The 17,911-nt window shown below is 37.2% G+C and overlaps 1 long non-coding RNA gene across 1 annotated transcript in view; it reads left to right on the top strand.

The window, feature by feature from the left end:
- LOC109444069 (uncharacterized) overlaps positions 1-17,582 on the top strand; it is a 311,168-nt gene extending 293,586 nt beyond the window's left edge. The window contains exon 5 of the long non-coding RNA XR_012498382.1: positions 16,459-17,582. This is a non-coding gene — a long non-coding RNA (uncharacterized LOC109444069). The remainder of the gene's footprint in view (positions 1-16,458) is intronic.
- The last annotated feature ends 329 nt before the right edge of the window (positions 17,583-17,911 follow it).

Here is a 17,911-nt window from a genome sequence, read left to right as displayed (position 1 = left end):
GATAGAAAATGCATTTATATATTTAAGGCTTTCATCGGATCCAAAGGTCTTTAGTATTTTCGAACATGTGTATAAATCTTGAGTCAAAGACGTGCAAAATCTAATCAAGGTCTCACCTGGGCAGGAGTTTCAGATTTGTGAGTAGACAAAGAACTGGTCAATTATGAGCCACGAAACCAATCACCTTCACAATTTAAAAACTGTATTTCACAGCCTTATTGAGATATAATTCACCCACTTAAAATGTACAATTCAGTGGTTTTTAGTGTATTCACAGATATGTGTGACCATCACCACAGTCAATTTTAGAACATTTTTATCATCTCAAAAAGAAACCTCATACCCTTCAGCTACCAGCCCCCTCTCTCCTTTCAGCCCGAAGCAACTACTAATCTACTTTTTGCCTCTATAGATTTTTCCTGTTCTGGGCTTTCATATGAGTAGAGCCATATGATATGTGTTTTTTTGTGACTGACTTCTTTCACTTTGCAGATGTTTGCAAGGTTCACCATGTTGTGGCATGTATCACTACTTCATTCCTTTTTCTCCTGCTTCTTTCAAGACGTTTTCTTTACATTTGATTTTCTGCAGTTAGTATATGATATGCCTAGATGCCATATTATTATTTTTTGTGTGTGTTTATCCTGCTTGATATTCTCTGACCTTTCTGGATCTGTGGTTTGATGTGTGACATTAATTTGGGGAAATTCAGTCCTTGTGCTTCAAACATTTCTTCTGTTCTATTCTCTCTTCTCTTTCTGGTATTCCTATTATAAGTATATTACATCTTCTGTGGTTGTCCCATAGTTCTTGAAGATTGTGTTCCATCTTTTTCAGTCATTTTACTCTTTGCATTTCAGTTTGGGGAGTTTCTGTTGACATCTCCTCATGTGGTAATTCTACGTTTAACCCTTTGAGGAACTCTCAGATTGATTTCCAAAGTGATCGGCTTACTTCACCTAGGCTCATGTCCTGAAAGTTCGTCCATGTTACAGCGTGTGTCAGAATTCCCTTTCTTTTTGAGGCTGAATAATATCCCACTGTATGTATATGCCACATTCTATTCATCCATTGGTCTATCGATGGACACATGGGTTACTTCCACCTTTTGGCTATTGCAAATAACGTTGCCATGAACATGGTGTGCAAATATCTCTTAGAGACTATGCTTTCGATTCTTTCAGGTATAATCGATGGATCATATAATAATTCTATTCGTAATATTTTGAGGAACTGCCATACTGTTTGCCATAGTGGCTGTACCATTTCACATTCTTACCAACAGAGTACAGGGTTCCAATTTATCCACATCCTTGCCAACACTTGTTATTTTCTATTTGTTTGTTTGTTTTTGATAGTCGCCATCCTAGTGGAAGTGAAGCAACCTCTCATTGCGGTTTTTATCTGCATTTTCCTCACGATTAGTGATGTTGAGCTCACCTTTATGATTTGCAGTCCATGATATTTCAATCATAAAACAAGATTTAATGAGACTCATCAGGGTCTTTAACAAACCTTCAGTCCCCATCTAGGCCAAAATCTCTGTTCACAAGTGACATAAATTACCTGGGATGGTAATAGGCTTTCTTCAGTGAGTAAGACTCTTTTAACCTTAGGAATATTTAGAATTAAGTTTGTAAAGGATGACAATGATTAAAATTGAAGTATTGATATTTGGGGGTTAAGAAGGAAGCCATGTATATTTATTACCGTGTTTCCCCGAAAATAAAACCTAGCCGGACAATCAGCTCTAATGCATCTTTTGGAGCAAAAATTATTTTAAGACCCGGTATTATATTATATTACATTATATTATATTTTATATTATACCTGGTCTTATAAGACTGGGTCTTATATTAATTTTTGCTCCAAAAGATGCATTAGAGCCGATTGCCTGGCTAGGTCTTATTTTCGGGGAAACACGGTATTTTACATACTTGTTCTATTTGGAATGACAGTCTTCTAACTTCAATTGAAAATTTGTAATTGTATGTTTTTTACTTAGGGTAACCAACTTGTCCTGATTTGCTCAGGACTGTCTTGGTTTTGAAATTGAAAATCCTACACCCTGGACATCCCCTGGTTAAGGAAGAATGGTTGCTTTCTTTAGATTTGAGTTTTTAAAACGAAATCTTACTAAACTCATATGTACTATTGAATGATTTAAGAGCACTTTAGTATCTTTAAGCTTAGTTCACTAGGTATACAAAAGCTTTGTAAGTATATACTGGGGTTTCTATAATTCAGATAGTTGAAGTACTTAAAGTGGAAATGCAATATATTAAGTTTGTTTAAAGTTTAAAATGTTTGAGGGTGTTTAACCAATGAGACCAAACACCATTCAAAACTCTTTTTAAAAACTTAACATCTGCTATACTTACACATAGACTAAAGGGATTTGTGAGCCAAACTTAAAGTCTGTTGCCATAGAAGAAACTAACTGGTGACCTGGAAGACAAAAATCCTGTTTCCTTCTATGTTGCCACAACACAGTATTAGGTTTAAGGTTTTTCTTAGGTAAATTGAACAGCAATGGTTTAAACCAAAAATAAATTGAAAAACAGTCCTTTGGATATCCCGAAGCTACTACTCTAAAGCACCAAAAAGTGACATAAATGTAACACAAGATGTTTGAAAATGTCTCCATTTAGGGAGTTTCAAAAGGAGTCAGATTATCCTGGAAACACGGGGCTCAGTAACAGTTGTCATGTAAATTGACAGAACACATCAATTACCGTAGGTATACACACATTTGTAATGAGAACACATCTTTTTTGAGATTGAGGAGATCAATCCAAACGCATTTTTTTGTTGTTTTGAGGAGACAGCTTGCATTAGTCATCAAGAAACAAACATTTACTAATATTTCAGCTTAAAAATGGATTCGGCGCTCGCCTTCTCTTGATGAAACATTGCCTCTGGAATGTGGTGAAAGACCAAACAGGCTCAAGGCCTATTTTGGTCATTTGTAAACATCACTACAGTTTAATATTTTCGAATTGCATGTACTTTAACTTGGCTGGAAAGGAAATATCCTAAGACTTACAATGATTGGGTTTTTGTTTGTTTGTTTTTGCTTTATTTCTCTGATAAAAATTATCTTCAGAAATGTGGTCCATCCTGCACTCTTTCCCAAAGTTATAACTTCAACGGGAGGTCTAAGAAAACATGATATCTAGAGGACCACCAAGCCATAATCAGCAATATTATAGTCATGTGGATACATGCGAGCACTTTTCAGGCTGTGACAAGCTTCAAACCAAGTCTCTAGCCTGTTATAATATTTGGGGAAAACTAGTATTGAATGCTTCTTGAGATATCATGACCAGGTGACCAGTGACAATTGCTTCCTAGCCACTTCTCTGTTATACACCTATCTCTGGAGTATGTTCCATCCCAAGCATGAGTTACGCTTCTTGGCCTGTTCAGAGAGAAAAGCAAGACAACCTCCTGTCTTCCCCTGCATCTGTGACACCACATGTACTTTTCCTGTTACAACATTACAGTGTAACCTGCAAAACCCAAGACTGGCAACAAACTGCTACTCTCACCCCAGAGGAAACGAACTGACAATCTAGAAGACAAAAATCTCATTTTATGTTGCCAAAACCCAATTCTAAGTACTAAATACTTCTAAGAAAAATGACATTTTAAAAGGTGGCTTATTTTATTAAAAGGGATGCGCTATTACATTAAAGACAACTGCAGCCTTCAAATTCATTCTTAGATAATTTAAACATATCATGGTGAAGGGGGAAATGCTCACTTAATAATATGACGACATTTTTATCAACATGAATCTGAAATGTCTTTGAAAACCCTGCTATATACCTTATTATAAAGGACAGATTTTTCCAAAAAGTTAATATTTATTTTTACAAAGAATGATTTCTTAAATTATAGTTTTAAAACATTAATAATTGCCAGTGATTTCTAACAGACTTCCTTTTATCAAGGAGCTGGAATCTTTTGGTTCACTAGACCTCCTTGATCTTCGTCTGTATAAATTGTTTAGTTTTATTTGGTGCCACAGGGACTCCTCCAAACTTATCAGAAGCCTCAGTTTAATACAGAAAAAGAGAGGCTCAGAACAAGTCAATAAAGTACTGTTAATATTTTCCACGTTTATGATTCCAAGGTCAAAGTCAAACCTCTTATTGTATTAATAATAGCAAAGCAAAAATAGGCTTTGTAGTTGTGAATTCATGGTTTTAAAGAATAATTTCCCTATGTTTTTATTAATTCAAGCCATCCATTGAACCATTCAAGGATTCCGTTATGTATTTCAATGATATATCTCATATTGTACCTTTAACTTTGGAAAACTATGAGAATGGATATGCATGTGATACTTTACAGTCATTAACATAAGATATTTCCTTTGTTCCAAAGTTATGTCAATTTATAATATTACAAGTGAGATGCAGTAAAATAAACTTTAGAGCTTAGTAGTGAAATAATTAAACACTACTTTACCTCTATTCATTATTTAAAGCATGGTTTACAGTATAGTTCGTGTGCTGTACATTACAAAACATGGACATATATTCTGGATTCTGAAACTATCTGATTTGTAGACCAGCAATAATCAGAATGTTAATAGAAAAGCTCCAAGGGAAAACTCAGACAGCCTAGGCTCACCAAGCCCTTTCCTTTTGAGAGCATATTGAATTCATGTCCCATTCAGCAGTGAATAGTGGAGAAACTAAACCAAAGCTGCACATGTGTTGCAAAAGGCATTTGCTTGACCAAAGCTTTCGTTTAGGACAAAACTGGCATAAATGTCTATCTCAGGTGACTGGGAATGAAGATGGAATGACTTGGCAGCTTCCTTTTCTACCTGTGGGCCTTGCTCTTCCATCTTTCCCACCTGCCACTCTTTCCCCCTGTAAACTTGATCTTGGTGGATGAGAGTAGGAATTCAAAGTGCCCCTAAACATGCTCAAAGCTCCCTGTTTAGAGTGGCAGACCTGGCCTGTGTGCCTCTCAGAAGGGCAAGTTCATCTTCCTTGCTTTCCTAACACATCCTCACCTAGCCAAACCTACTCCCCCTACTCAGGTCATATGCAGGTGTGTGCCCCCAAGCAGAGCTCTACATTAGACTTTACACTGAGGTCCATTTACAGCCTGGTGGTGGCTGCGAGAAAGACTCTGGCAGCTGGAATGGCTCTTGGGTGCATGGGAAAGCCCAGGTTTCAATTACTTTGGAGAGCTGAACATTTCTTAGCATGTTTTCCCCTCATGAACTTCACGGTATCATTTGTCACATTGTTTTGCCACTGATGTACTTTTTCAGTAGTTCTATTTGGTTTGTATCTTACAAATATTAAAGAAGTCTTGTCATTTAAAAAAACTGGCAAAGAATATATTGCCTCCTTCCCTTGTTTGCTAGGTGAGTGACATGGCATGGGGAGGATTAGAATTCAAACTAATCCATGTTAACTTTCCCCAGAAATTAAGAGATGCCTGCTGATTTTAATTCATTTTCCTATGAAAACATTTTGAATTGCAAGAAACCAAAGAAATAGTCTGCTTCCATCTGCCAAATTATGTTTAGACATATTGATTGGTATGTTGTGGGCAAATAACGTTCAGGGACGCTGGCTTAAAGAGAGCTAAGGTGCTTCTGTGCTGAATGTTAGAGGCAATAAGTGGCCCAGAGTGGCTAGAAGTGTGGACTCCGGAGCATCTGCTTGGTTTGACTCCTCACTCCACCATTCTCCCTGTACCTCAGTTTCCTCACCTGCAAAATGGAGCTGGAAATGAGCCCTATCTCTCAACATGGTTGTGAGAATTATTTGAATTGATATACGAAGCCCTTAGAACAGAGCCTGACACAAAATAAGCACCTTGTGTATATTAACTTATTGTAATAATTAGTAAAAATTATTACTTTAATTATTAAGTTTCCAAAGGGGAAATAAAATAGTCAGCCTTTCCAACCTTATTTATTTATTAATTTTAATTTACTCATTCATCCATTCATTTTCTTCTGTTCAGTATAAACAGCCTTGATGGAGAGGGAATTTGAGAGTTCACTGGTCAAGACAAGGAAATAAATGACCGCACCCTCATTTATTTGGGCTATTTATTGCTGCTGCCTAGCTTTACTAGGCATTTGCTAATTCGCTTTTTGATGGTTTTAAAGATAGGATCAGAACACAGTTTGAGGGCTATCCCATAGAAACATTACAGAGATTGCGTGGTTTATCAGTTAATCCCTTCAGGTTTCCCCAAAGTCCCCCCTCTCTCTCATCTTGATATTTTGAGAACACAAATGTACAAACATATCTATTCCCTTTATTCATTTATTTATTCACCAATATTGAGTGAGTGTCTACTGTGCCCCCAGGACTATTCAATGTCCTGAGAATACAGCAGTGAGTAAAATAGACAAACATCCCTGCTCTCATGGAGCTTGGATTCTGATGGTCACTGATATGCAGACATCCAGAAAACAATAGTAAGGCCACAGTCACGTCACTTGCATTTCTCTGGGCTTATGAATGCATTAAAAAAGGAAAAAATAGCAAAATCAGTTTCCCTGAATTTCAGCAAATTTTAAGTGATTACATTTAAAAATTTAGTACTTATAACATGAAATAAATAAAATAACAGTATATTCAACCTCTTTCACAACTAACCTCCAAAGTGAAAATTTGAGAGCCCAGCTTGGCCACAGGGGCTTCTAGAGGTCTCCCCACACCCCCACCCATATCACCACACCCCAAATTTGTTCTAGATCCCAACCTTAGAACTCAATCAACTCAGCTGCCATTTTAAACCAAAATAATGAAATTTCTTCTGTCCGTCTCAACCTTTGCTCAGGGGAAACCACTTGGAGTTTGCATTTTACCTAGACTAGATTTTTTTAGTTTAAGGAGTATATAAAATAGTATATTAACACTCAAGCCTTAAATCAGAAGGAGATATAGTTGCAATTCTGTTTTTTTTAATTTAAAGATATGTAGCCACATGTTTGTCTGTCTCAGACCTGGCTCCAGCCCTGAAATAAGACTTATGAAATGGCTGCAATTTAACTCACAGATTTCTTTTGTTTACAGAATGCAATTGTGTTACATGACAGCATTGAAAAAACTGTTTTTAATTACAAATTTAAAAACGACACTTAACCAGGTTGGTCACTGGACTTTAAGATCATTTTAAAGTAGAAAATTGTGACCACGTGAATATTTAGTATAGGGTCCACAATTTATTAATAAACTAGCATATATTTTTTTCTAATATTTTAACCTCTGTTTGTTTCTTTAGTTATCTGGTCAACACTAAAATATAATTTTTCATATCTTTGGAAAATATTGGATCTCAGAATTATAAATGTTTAGAGCTGAAAGGGGGTTTGGGGAGCCTGTCAGTGGGCCCATCCCTTTTATAAATGGGGAAACTAAGGACCAGAGTGGGTGGAGTCAGTTGTCTTTTGACTGAGTTGGAATTTTTTTATGAGCAGAATATTTTATTTAAGGTTTATCCGACAAAAACCTGTATTATACATCAAATCATCAAAGTGTCAGAGAGCTTGTTAAACAGAAAATAAATGTTAAGTTTAAAAATCTTAAGTTTAAAACACCTTTAAAACTGCTTATTTTCAACATACCTTTTAGGTCTAATCTACATCTTAAAAGCAAAGCAAATTAAAACACAAATAAAATCCTGGTTTTATTGTGCAACCATATTCCTGATGAATTAAGACAACTAAAGGGAATAATGATACTCTACTTTTTTATATATTAATATTTGTGAAGTGCCATATTTCTAAATGTAGCCACAGCTTTCTGTGTCCTCAAAGGAAGTGAAATGGAGTACTAAACAATTGTCCAGTGATACACTATAGCCTTGAATTTTTTTTTTTGTTAACAAGGGATATCCTATCGTTGTCTGATAGAAAGTTTGCCTTCATTCATGATTTCAGTTAATATATTAAAAAGAGTCTTAACTATAATTTTAAAATGTGATATCACATCTTCAATATTTTGATGACCACATATAATTAACACGCAATATCATGGAGCACCGGGAAGTTCGGTAGGATCTGGGAGTCCTTTGCTCAAGAGTGGAACAAGGTTGTTTCATAACCGACTGCTTGCTCTCCTTTTCGGGTGTGTGAGTGAGCCATGTCTGTTTTTTGGCAAACATGGGTTATGTGCAACCTCTGTGAGCTCTATAAGGTAAGGGGTGGCAGGAGGGGGGTATGTGACTGTTGAAAGGGATGCTGGAAAAGTGATGGCAGAGGGAACAGAAAAAGAGAAGAAAGTCATCAAGCAAAGAAAGGGCAGCATCTACTAGAGTCTCCCCACGTGTAGGATTGTGTGAGCTTTTTTGCCTAAGCCTCTTGCCTTTCTTTGAAAAATCTTTCTATTTTGGGGTACTTTAGAACAGCATTTCCCAAATTGAGATGCTTTCAGATGGCGAACTTTTTTCTGAATATTTATATAAGTAATATTTCAGAACAGTATATATTACATGTAAATATATAAATATGTATTATATATTTACTTTCTAAAATATATAAAAATGTAAAATACACACACACACACACACACACACACACACATATATATATATATATATATATATATGTAAGCAGCACATGTATATACAGTAGTGAAACAAATCTCCCCTTAACAAAATTAATTTAAGTTTTCTTTAAAAAAAGAGAGTGAAATTTGTGAACAAGGATTAAGCAACTAACAAGACAGTGACACTTGAGTATGTCAAAAAATTCTGAAGGGCATATGTGAACGACACATTTAGGAAATAAACCTCTACAAAGAGCTTCTGTTTATGTGTCCATCTTTCAGCCTTTTGAAGCTTCATGGTGGAAGGGAGTGATGCTAAAGAATATGGGTGTGTATGCTTCACAGAACTAACTTTTTCAAAGCACACACTGTCCCTATTGACCTCTCCCTCTGAAATATTCTGACGGGTACCTTTTCCCTTCCCTAGGCCCCCTGTGAATGGCGTGGAGATGGAGCAATGAATGAACGAATCCTGTTTCATACAGATCCAGGGAAGGAGAGAAAATACTAACCACAGCGAAGCAACCCTCCACACCAACACACACACACACACACACACACACGCACACACACACACACACACACACACTCCTTACCTATTATATTGCAGGTCATTCAGTATAAAGTAGAAAAAAATATCATGAGACAAAACTATCTACTTGCAAATACATTTTTGATCAGCTGACTAATTCTATAGTTTTACACTTTTTGAACAAGGGATTCCAAGGTATAGTTCATACTATATTTTAGTCTAGTATCATTTCAAGAAAAGAATGATCTTTTCAGAAGTGTCTTCTGAAGAGCAAAGCAGGTTCAGTTTTTCAGAGGAACAAAACCCTGCTGGGAATTTTTGAATGTTCCCTTCAAGACTGAGATGAATCCAAAAGGGGCTTGACAGATGTGATTGTCACTGTGTACCAGCACCAAATTCCTCGGAGGACTGAGAACCGAATGCTAAAATAACATTTGAAAGCGCTTTCTTTCCGTGCTGTACCCTTCTCCAAATCTCCAAAGCATTTGTTTTGTAAAATCCTAAGTGGAAACACATTTTGGTGCCATAATTTCAAACAAACCATCTCTTTTTGAACTCTGCAGCCTTGATGCATTAACACAATAGCATATCAAGTTCACAAAATTTCAGATAAACCACGTCCAAGCTATAAAAACGACCCAAAAAAAAAAATCTTAATTTTCCCCACATCGCATTTCCTTTTCCCATACCACTTTAAGGAAGCCTAGCTTGGTATCTCTTTGTAAGAATTGCTACAGATACATATACTGTTGTGTGCTGTGCCAGGCCGGCTTAATCTATTCATGATTTAGTCTGAGTTACCTTCCCAGATGCCCTGACAAGCAAGGTGAGATCATTTTGACCACATGTAGATTTCAAGAAGCCAAGAGTAAGCAGTAGCGAGTAACTGAGCATCTAAGAAATAAATGACGCGGTCACAATTGAAGTGCGTTATCATTCATATAAGAGCTCTGATCAACCTGGTATTTGCAACTCTCTGCTGAGATAAAAAGAAAAAAAATAAGATATCCTTGCTCTGAGCCTGGCATTTGCCTAAACTAAAATGCTTAAAGCAATTAAACACTACCACATTGCTTTTTAATGTCAACTTAAACTATTTCGGTTCAATAAAGTTTATCAGTTGAAACTTCAAGATGATGCTTTGGAAAAATATAACTATCTTGTGTTGTTTAATTTACTTGTGGAAAATAGCATCAGAATAAAATAACTGGAATAAATGACCTGACTAAATAAACAACCTGAAAATAGCCCAGAATAATTGCAAAGAGCAGTGAGAGAACCCAGGATAATTCTTCTTCAATCAGGTACCAAAATGTTTTATTATGGTACAAATGCTTTATAAATATATTACAGAAGCTTAAAATTAAAAAGAAATATGGATGTCCTTTAAGAGGAAAAGGTGCAAATCTCTAAGAAGTAGAGAAGAAAAAATGATTTATTCTGTTTTTCCAGCATTGCTAGTTTCCAGGTGTTCACCTTTTGATCTGGCTACAGGCAATGATTTTCTGAAGTGGTTTCTGATGGTGTCTGACATCATTTATAGTACTCTTGAACAATCTTGTAATGTGCTAAACTACACCAAATTAAGTGAGTTAGTAGCCAAAAAGGAGTCCAATAGGCCCATGGGTAGCATGAGGGTTTTGCTACTTGCTGCCTCTTGTAATCACTGCTCAGAGGGAAGAAGTGGAGTTTTTTTGATTCTCTAAGACCTCAAGTGGAGGATTTGGGGAAGAGCTGTAGCAGATCTGGGACAAGTAGGAAAGGGTGCAACAGTCTTCAGCATGTGGAAGTTTACAAGTTGCCAGGCTTTGCCCTTTTTAGTCAGTTATGTATTCAGTCAATCAGTCCGTCGGCCACCAAATATCTACGGAAGTACCACTCTCTGTAATGCGCGACACAATATACCGTGTGAGAAATAAAGACGAGCGAGATCTTGGTGCTGATCTTTAGGAGTTTATACTCAATAAGAGAGATGGCAATATAAATGAATTGACGCAAGACAGAATAATGTGTTGACTTATAAAGTGATGTTATGCATGAGTTCGGAGAAGGGAGAGATTTTTTTCAAGCTTGAGTAACCAATAAAATATTCATTCATTTACACATCCATTGATTTGTCACAAATACTTAATGAGAGACTATTGCAAGGAAGATACAGGTAAAGAGACATTTAAAATTCACTTATCTGATTATTCAATACATACATATTAAGGGTCTACTGTTTCCCATGCATTGTTCTAGACTCTGGGGGCTGTTTGATGAACAGAAAAAGCCCCTTTCCTCATGTCGTTTGTATTCTAGTAGGGGAGACACTCAATAAACAAGGTAAGTAGATAATAATGTAATGTTAGATAATGTGTGCTGTGAAGAAATCAGTTTAGCAGGGTAGATGACAAATAGACGTGGACCATCATTTTAGATAGGAAGTCCAGGGAAAGTTCTGGAGGAGAGAGGTCTAAATGACGAGAGAAGCAGGCCATGGGAGAACCCTGGAGAAGGGCTCTCCAAGCACTGGAAGTGGCAAGTGCCTGCGCCCTATGAGAGGAAGGAGCTTGGTGACTTTGAGGAACAGACAGGTGGCCCAAGTAGCTGAAGCAGGGTGACCAAGAGGTAGAGTAATGGAGGATGAAGCTGGGCAGTAGCAAGAGCCAGATCATTTGGGGCCCCTGGGTACCACAGTTAGCCGAAGGACTTGAGAAGCCACTGAGAGCGTTCAGTCAGCGATGAGGTGAGGTCTGAGTATGAGTGCCCCACAGTAGTTTAAGAATGGAAGAAGCCAGGAAACAAACAATTTAGGCAGTTAGAGCAAAGGTCTACAGGAAAGATGATGGCAGCTTGAACTTGTGTAGTAACGGTTGATTTGATGAGACATGATTAGGGTTTGGGTAATATTTTAAAGTAGAGAGGATAAAGCTTCTGGATGTAAGGTGGGAAAGAAAGAGCAGAAGGAACCGAAGATGAGGCCTAGTGTTTTAGACCTGAGGAACGGGGTGGACTTTAGCACATTTGACCAATATGAGGAAGACTGAGGAGAAAAAAATCAGTCTTTTTCTCTGCCTGGGAAAGGAAATCAAGGATTCTCTTTGAGCATTATATTAGTTTCCTAGGGCTGCTGTAAAAGAGTATCATAAACTTCGTAGGTTAAAAGAACAGAAATTTATTCTCTTATAGTTCTGGAAGCCAGAAATGCAGGTGTTGGCACGGCCACGCTCCCTCTGGAGACTCTAGGGCAGAATTTGTTCTTGACTCTTCCAGCTTCTCGTGGCCTCAGACATTCCTAGGCTTGTGGCTGCATAACTCAAATTACTACCTCCATCTTAATATGGCCTTCTCCTCTGTCTATGTCTTCTTCTATCTCTTAGAAGGACATTTGTCATTGGATGTAGGGCCCACTCTGATAAGCCAGGATGATCACATCTAGAGATCCTTAGCTTAATTACATCTGCAAATACTCCCTATTTTTCCCCCCAAATAAGGTCATGTGTACAGTTTCTGAGGGTTAGGATGTGAACGTATCTTTTTGAGGACTACCATGTTAAGCCAAACATGCCTATTCGACAATTAAATGGAAATGTCAGCTGGCAATTGGATAGAGCGTTTAGAGCTCAGGGTAGAAGTCGGGTCTGAAGATAAACATTTTGGACTTATCAGCGTATAAATGTACTTAAAGCCATGGGGTTTGATGGCATTGCTTAAGGGGAAGTGAATGTAGAGAAGAGAAGAAGGCTGAGGATACCAACATTTCAATGTCTCGCAGAGGAAGAAGGAGCTGGCAGTGACATCTATAAGCAGCCATGAATATCAAGAGTGCAGCCTGGGTGGTGAAACCTCATAAACAAGGGCCAAAAGGCAAGAATTTTCAGGCCATGCTTAAGGACCATGAGTAGTTGTTTCATTTGGAATAATTTCATTTACAGAACTACTTTTTATATAAAACTTTTGGTAAACGTCATTGTATACCAGCTTATCATCAGAATGTTTTCAAACAAAAGGAGGTAGAATAAAACATGTAGAAATTACATTTTGGCACATACGAAAACTGTGGTCCAACTGCAAATAGCAAAGATGACAAGTCTTCCAAAACAACTCTTACCACTTTCTGACTGAAAATATGATGTAATCAGATGACTAAATTGGACAAAATACACCACTATTAAGAGAAACGTGTCCTTTACCTGTATCACCCAGATTGTCTAATACCATTTCTCCAACTAGGTTAATTATTCATTTCTCTATATTGCCTGTGCTAACAATTCCTTAGGGTACTAATTATTGAAATTTAATAAGGATAATAAAAAAAAATTAAGTTTTAAAAATTAAAAGTAGAAGAGAAAATCCAAGCTTCTATAACTTCTTAACTATTTTCCAGAAGCCACTAGTAGATGATAGAAGTGATAAGCCACAGCAAATTCTTTCACGACAGCGTCTGTCAAATGTTCTATTGCTTGGGAACAAATCTGTCTTGTATTTATTTTCACTCGGGGACGTCGGCTCCTTGGCGTCGATCAGAACTACAAAGTCAGCTTGCATGACTTGCATGGCTACCATTCCATCAAAAATTAAACACGTTGGTTCAGGATCCATTATCTGGTAAGAGGCAGACTCTATGCACTGCTAGGGTGGGTGGTGTTCTTTGAGTTTGAGAGTCTATTGGTCATCTTGGAGGAGGACGTGATTGCTAACCTGCCATAGTGAAGCCTCTGATGGAGGCTATGCTTCGCCTCCCTTTCTCTTCTCCCTGCCTGACAGTTCCCTGTTTAATTCAGTAAATCAGTTAACCCCTTGAGTGCTTGGAGTAGCTTTACCACATCTCCCCATCCCCTTGCCTTTTCGTAAGGCAGGAAGTAGAAATGAATGTTGACTCATGTTTATTAATCCTAGGGTTAATTCTTGGTGTGACTCTGGCACCTTCCAATAGAAAATCCAAGTGGAAACTTCTGAGGTCTTTAGCAGCCAGGCTGAGTCAGAAGGTATGGAAAAATAGGAAAAGACCACAAATGATGGGTAAACTTGGAGCATTTCAATAGCAAGAAGCACATCTCATTATCTTTAGGGCTCAGGGTAGAAATCATTGCAGCAATAGCACGTCTGTATATATCACACAAGCTCTTATGTACCGTTATATAAAGGAGAATCTGTTGCACTTTGTTGTGCTTATGGGTTGGTATGGATCTTTATGTTTTCTAAGGCCCTAAAAACAAAGTGTCCTCATTTTGCAGTGAGGCATTGAATCAGTGGATCACTCAGTATCAAATACCAATCTGAGTAACTCAAGCAGCCACCATTTCTGTTCTTCCTGACCCTGTATCTGGGAAAGCACCTCCATTACCCAGGCAATTTCTTTCTGCAGCTAGATCGCTTCTGTATATTTTCACTTGGTTATATAAACTATACTTTTGAGGTATAAAAGTAATTTTTCAAGGCAAACTGTCCACTGTTGTTTCAAAGGACCCTCTGGGAAAAGCACAAATAGCTCTTGCTTCTTTCTGCCAGAACTTTCTGTACAGATAGCTCCAAGATCTCTATCATTTATGTCAATCTACTTTTGTTTATGGGTTTGGTTTGAATGAGACATGGGTACTGAAATTTTTTTCTGTTGTTCCATTCTTATACCTCATAGATTGCAGGCATTTTTCTGAAACCATAAAGATCTGCATAGGTTTCTTTTTTTTCCCCTACTCATTCCATTGGACAAATTGAAACATGGTATTTGTTACTCACCTCGTACTGTTAGTCACAGAGAAAAGGTCTTTATCCAGATTTTTTTTTTTAAGAAGAAAATGAAGAAGAATCTTAAATATCGATCGATCGATCGATCGATCGATCTATCTATCTATCTATCGATTCATGTCCATTTTAAAGCCTAAACACAGAGGTGACTTTAGGTATTATTTAGCCCAACCCATTTATTCTACAAATGGGGAAACTGAATCCAACGTAATTTAAATTCTTTTCCCGATGCTGTAGAACTAGTTAGTCATGAAGTCAGGCCCAGACCTCCTAACTCCTATGTTTTTCTCTTTATTGTACAGTCTCCAATCTATGGGCAGTGGGAATGGAAACCATGACCACAGATGACTTAATTCTTTCATTAACCTTCTCCTATCATGAAGTTACTGGATCAATAAAGATATTGGCATTCGTTCTCATAATTGCCCTTCTGCATTCATCTCTGCTTTTGCGTGTATCTAAGTAGAAATGTCCTCTGTATCTATCAGATTGTGCCACTCGCTTCGTAGGTAATAGTGATAATAATATGCAAGGTTTAGAATTTAAGATATCTGAGATCTGGAAAGACTTATAAGTTTTTTGTAAAAAAAAACGAATAGTGATTTTTGATATCTTATAACAGCCAACATGGCTCAGTTTTCAAACATATGACATACTAGTATAATTTCTACTTAACCATGTCATCCAAGTACTCAATTTTCTTTGCAGAAACAGGGCACATTTACATCCATTTTTGGCCGTATCAAAAGCACATCAATAACTCTAAATGTAACTATGCTCGATTTTCCTCAGTCAGACAGAGTTGACAAGAGTTTAAAGGCTGGAGAGTATTAGAGGAAGGAAAGTGGGTGAGGCTCTCCTCAAAGCTCATATGTAAACTCGATGGAGAGACAGAAAGAACGTGAAGATAGACGCCAAAAGCTAAAGGAGAATGCCTGGGTGTGTTCTCAGAAACTGTCGTCCATGGGCAATCATCAGGTTGGATTTACTCACCAAAAGTAGAAGAGAAGGGCTATTTTAATTCAAGGAACATTCTACTATTAGAAACATCACTTCAAGCAATACAATGCATGGTGATCATGAATTTAAAGATCTTGGTAACTATGTTCTCTGTTGATGTTAGTTTTGTGATTACTGGAAACATTCCAGAAAATGTAGTATTTAGGAATTTCAGTAGGTCTAATCTGTATTCTCAGGAAAGAGCAGATTATGCTTATTTCTTTAGGCATGTATGTTACATCCTTCTAAAAATAAACTAGTAGATTTCCTGTCATGTAAAATATATATATTTAAAAAGCGAGGAAAATCTTGTCTCCAGTTAACTTTTTTTTTCTAGGCGTTTATTTTTTTAATTACATAGTAATTAATCCCAAAAAGGCAGTTTACCATAAATCTATAATCTTTTTTTAGAAATAATTATATCTATATTTTATGAAAAACAGAATTTGTATAATCAACCCAAAATATATAACAAAAAGAAAAGACTGATATTGGAACCAGCCTTGGAGATAGTTCTATCAGAAAATCTACAGTACATTTCAGCACAAGACCCTTTTCTTAAGTTTGTGAATGAAGAGGCATTCCAGATAGCATTAATTTTTCTGAAAGACATTTCTGACCCTAATATGTTTTTAAGTACCTTTCCACTTTTCCCCACAGGTCAAAGATGCTGGCTGACTCATTCAACAATTGGGGCCCAGAAATCTGCATTTCTAAATGAGCACCCTGGACATTTCTGAAAGTCAGAGAGGCACTATCCAAAGCACTTCTTGTCCTGTCCCTGGGGGACTTGGTAACCGCGCCCCATTCATTCCACCTCCGACTTAGAAATCCAGAGAAGGTGAGCCCTGAGATTCGCTTTCAGACTTCCTTGTCTATAACCTCAGCTACTTAGGCGACTGCGGCCTGTCCCCAGAGAGGCCACTTCGAATGGAATAATGACACAAATGAACAACAACAACGACGAAGATGATGGCAATAGCCGCAGCGACAATAGACGGGGACGTCACTTACAGCACACGCTTGCTCTGCGTCAGACCCTAACCACTTACATATATTAACTCATTTAAGTCTTACAACAACCTAAAGAGACAGATCCTATTATGACACCCATTTTACAGATGACGCAAATGAAGCACAAGCAGATTAAGAAACTTGCCCAAGATTAAATAAGCAGCGAGAAGCAGAGCACGATTGTGAACCCAGAGAGTATTTCTCTGGAGTCCGTGCTATCACCCAATTCTCCTCTGCTGCCATCATCTAATATTAAATCGAGTATCAATAAATAGACTACATATTTGTGCAACTATAAACATTGATTTACATGTTCTTCGCAAGAGCTATGAAATAGCTATGACTATGCCATTTTTTAAATGACACCCTAACACCACAAAAATGCTGTAAGTATTTTATGTAACACTATAAGTATTTAATTACTTATATTGATATCCTTTCAGCATCTTAGGAAATTTTTATATCCAGCCCAGAGATATTAATAGAGACCAAGGTTTTTCAATCTGTCTCCTTGACTTTGCTTGATTACAGCTTTAAAATTGTTTTTTAAAAGCCCCCTAAGGTAACCCAGTAGAAAGAGTAAGCCTCACCGCACAGGCAAACTGAATGACATTCAGTTCCTTCAAAGAAATTTGGGACAGATGTGCTTTTTCTTCTTCTTCAACGTATCCAGAAGACGAAAAATGTATTTTATTCCTTGTGAGATGCATTATTCCTGTTGATCTCAGTATGTGGGACTGTCAGAGTTTATAAGTTTGGCAGTATTCTAACATGGCCATTCTGTTCTCCTTTAGAAACTTATTAAATCTATATTTTTTATGAAAAACAGAATGTGGGAGATTTTTTCATCTTTTGACATTTACTTGTTGGGTAGTGTTTTTAAGTCATGCTAGATCTCAAACCACAATGACAAAACATCCAAGACTTAAGTGTTTCCAAAGCTTCTTTGAAAAGGGGAGGCACTGTGAATGATGATGCCAGCACGTCTGTGCAATGTTTAATCTGGGCATCCACAATGATTTTAGAGCCATTCATTAACTCCTTTAGGCTGACACAGGTTTTTCAGAAGGGAACATGAATAGGTTACCCTTTTAAACAA

The sequence above is a fragment of the Rhinolophus sinicus genome, linkage group LG07 (assembly GCF_036562045.2).
Source record: "Rhinolophus sinicus isolate RSC01 linkage group LG07, ASM3656204v1, whole genome shotgun sequence".
In the NCBI taxonomy this organism is placed as follows: Eukaryota; Metazoa; Chordata; class Mammalia; order Chiroptera; family Rhinolophidae; genus Rhinolophus; species Rhinolophus sinicus.
Note: the sequence above shows the minus strand (reverse complement) of the source record. Positions and strands in the feature narration are given on the sequence as shown.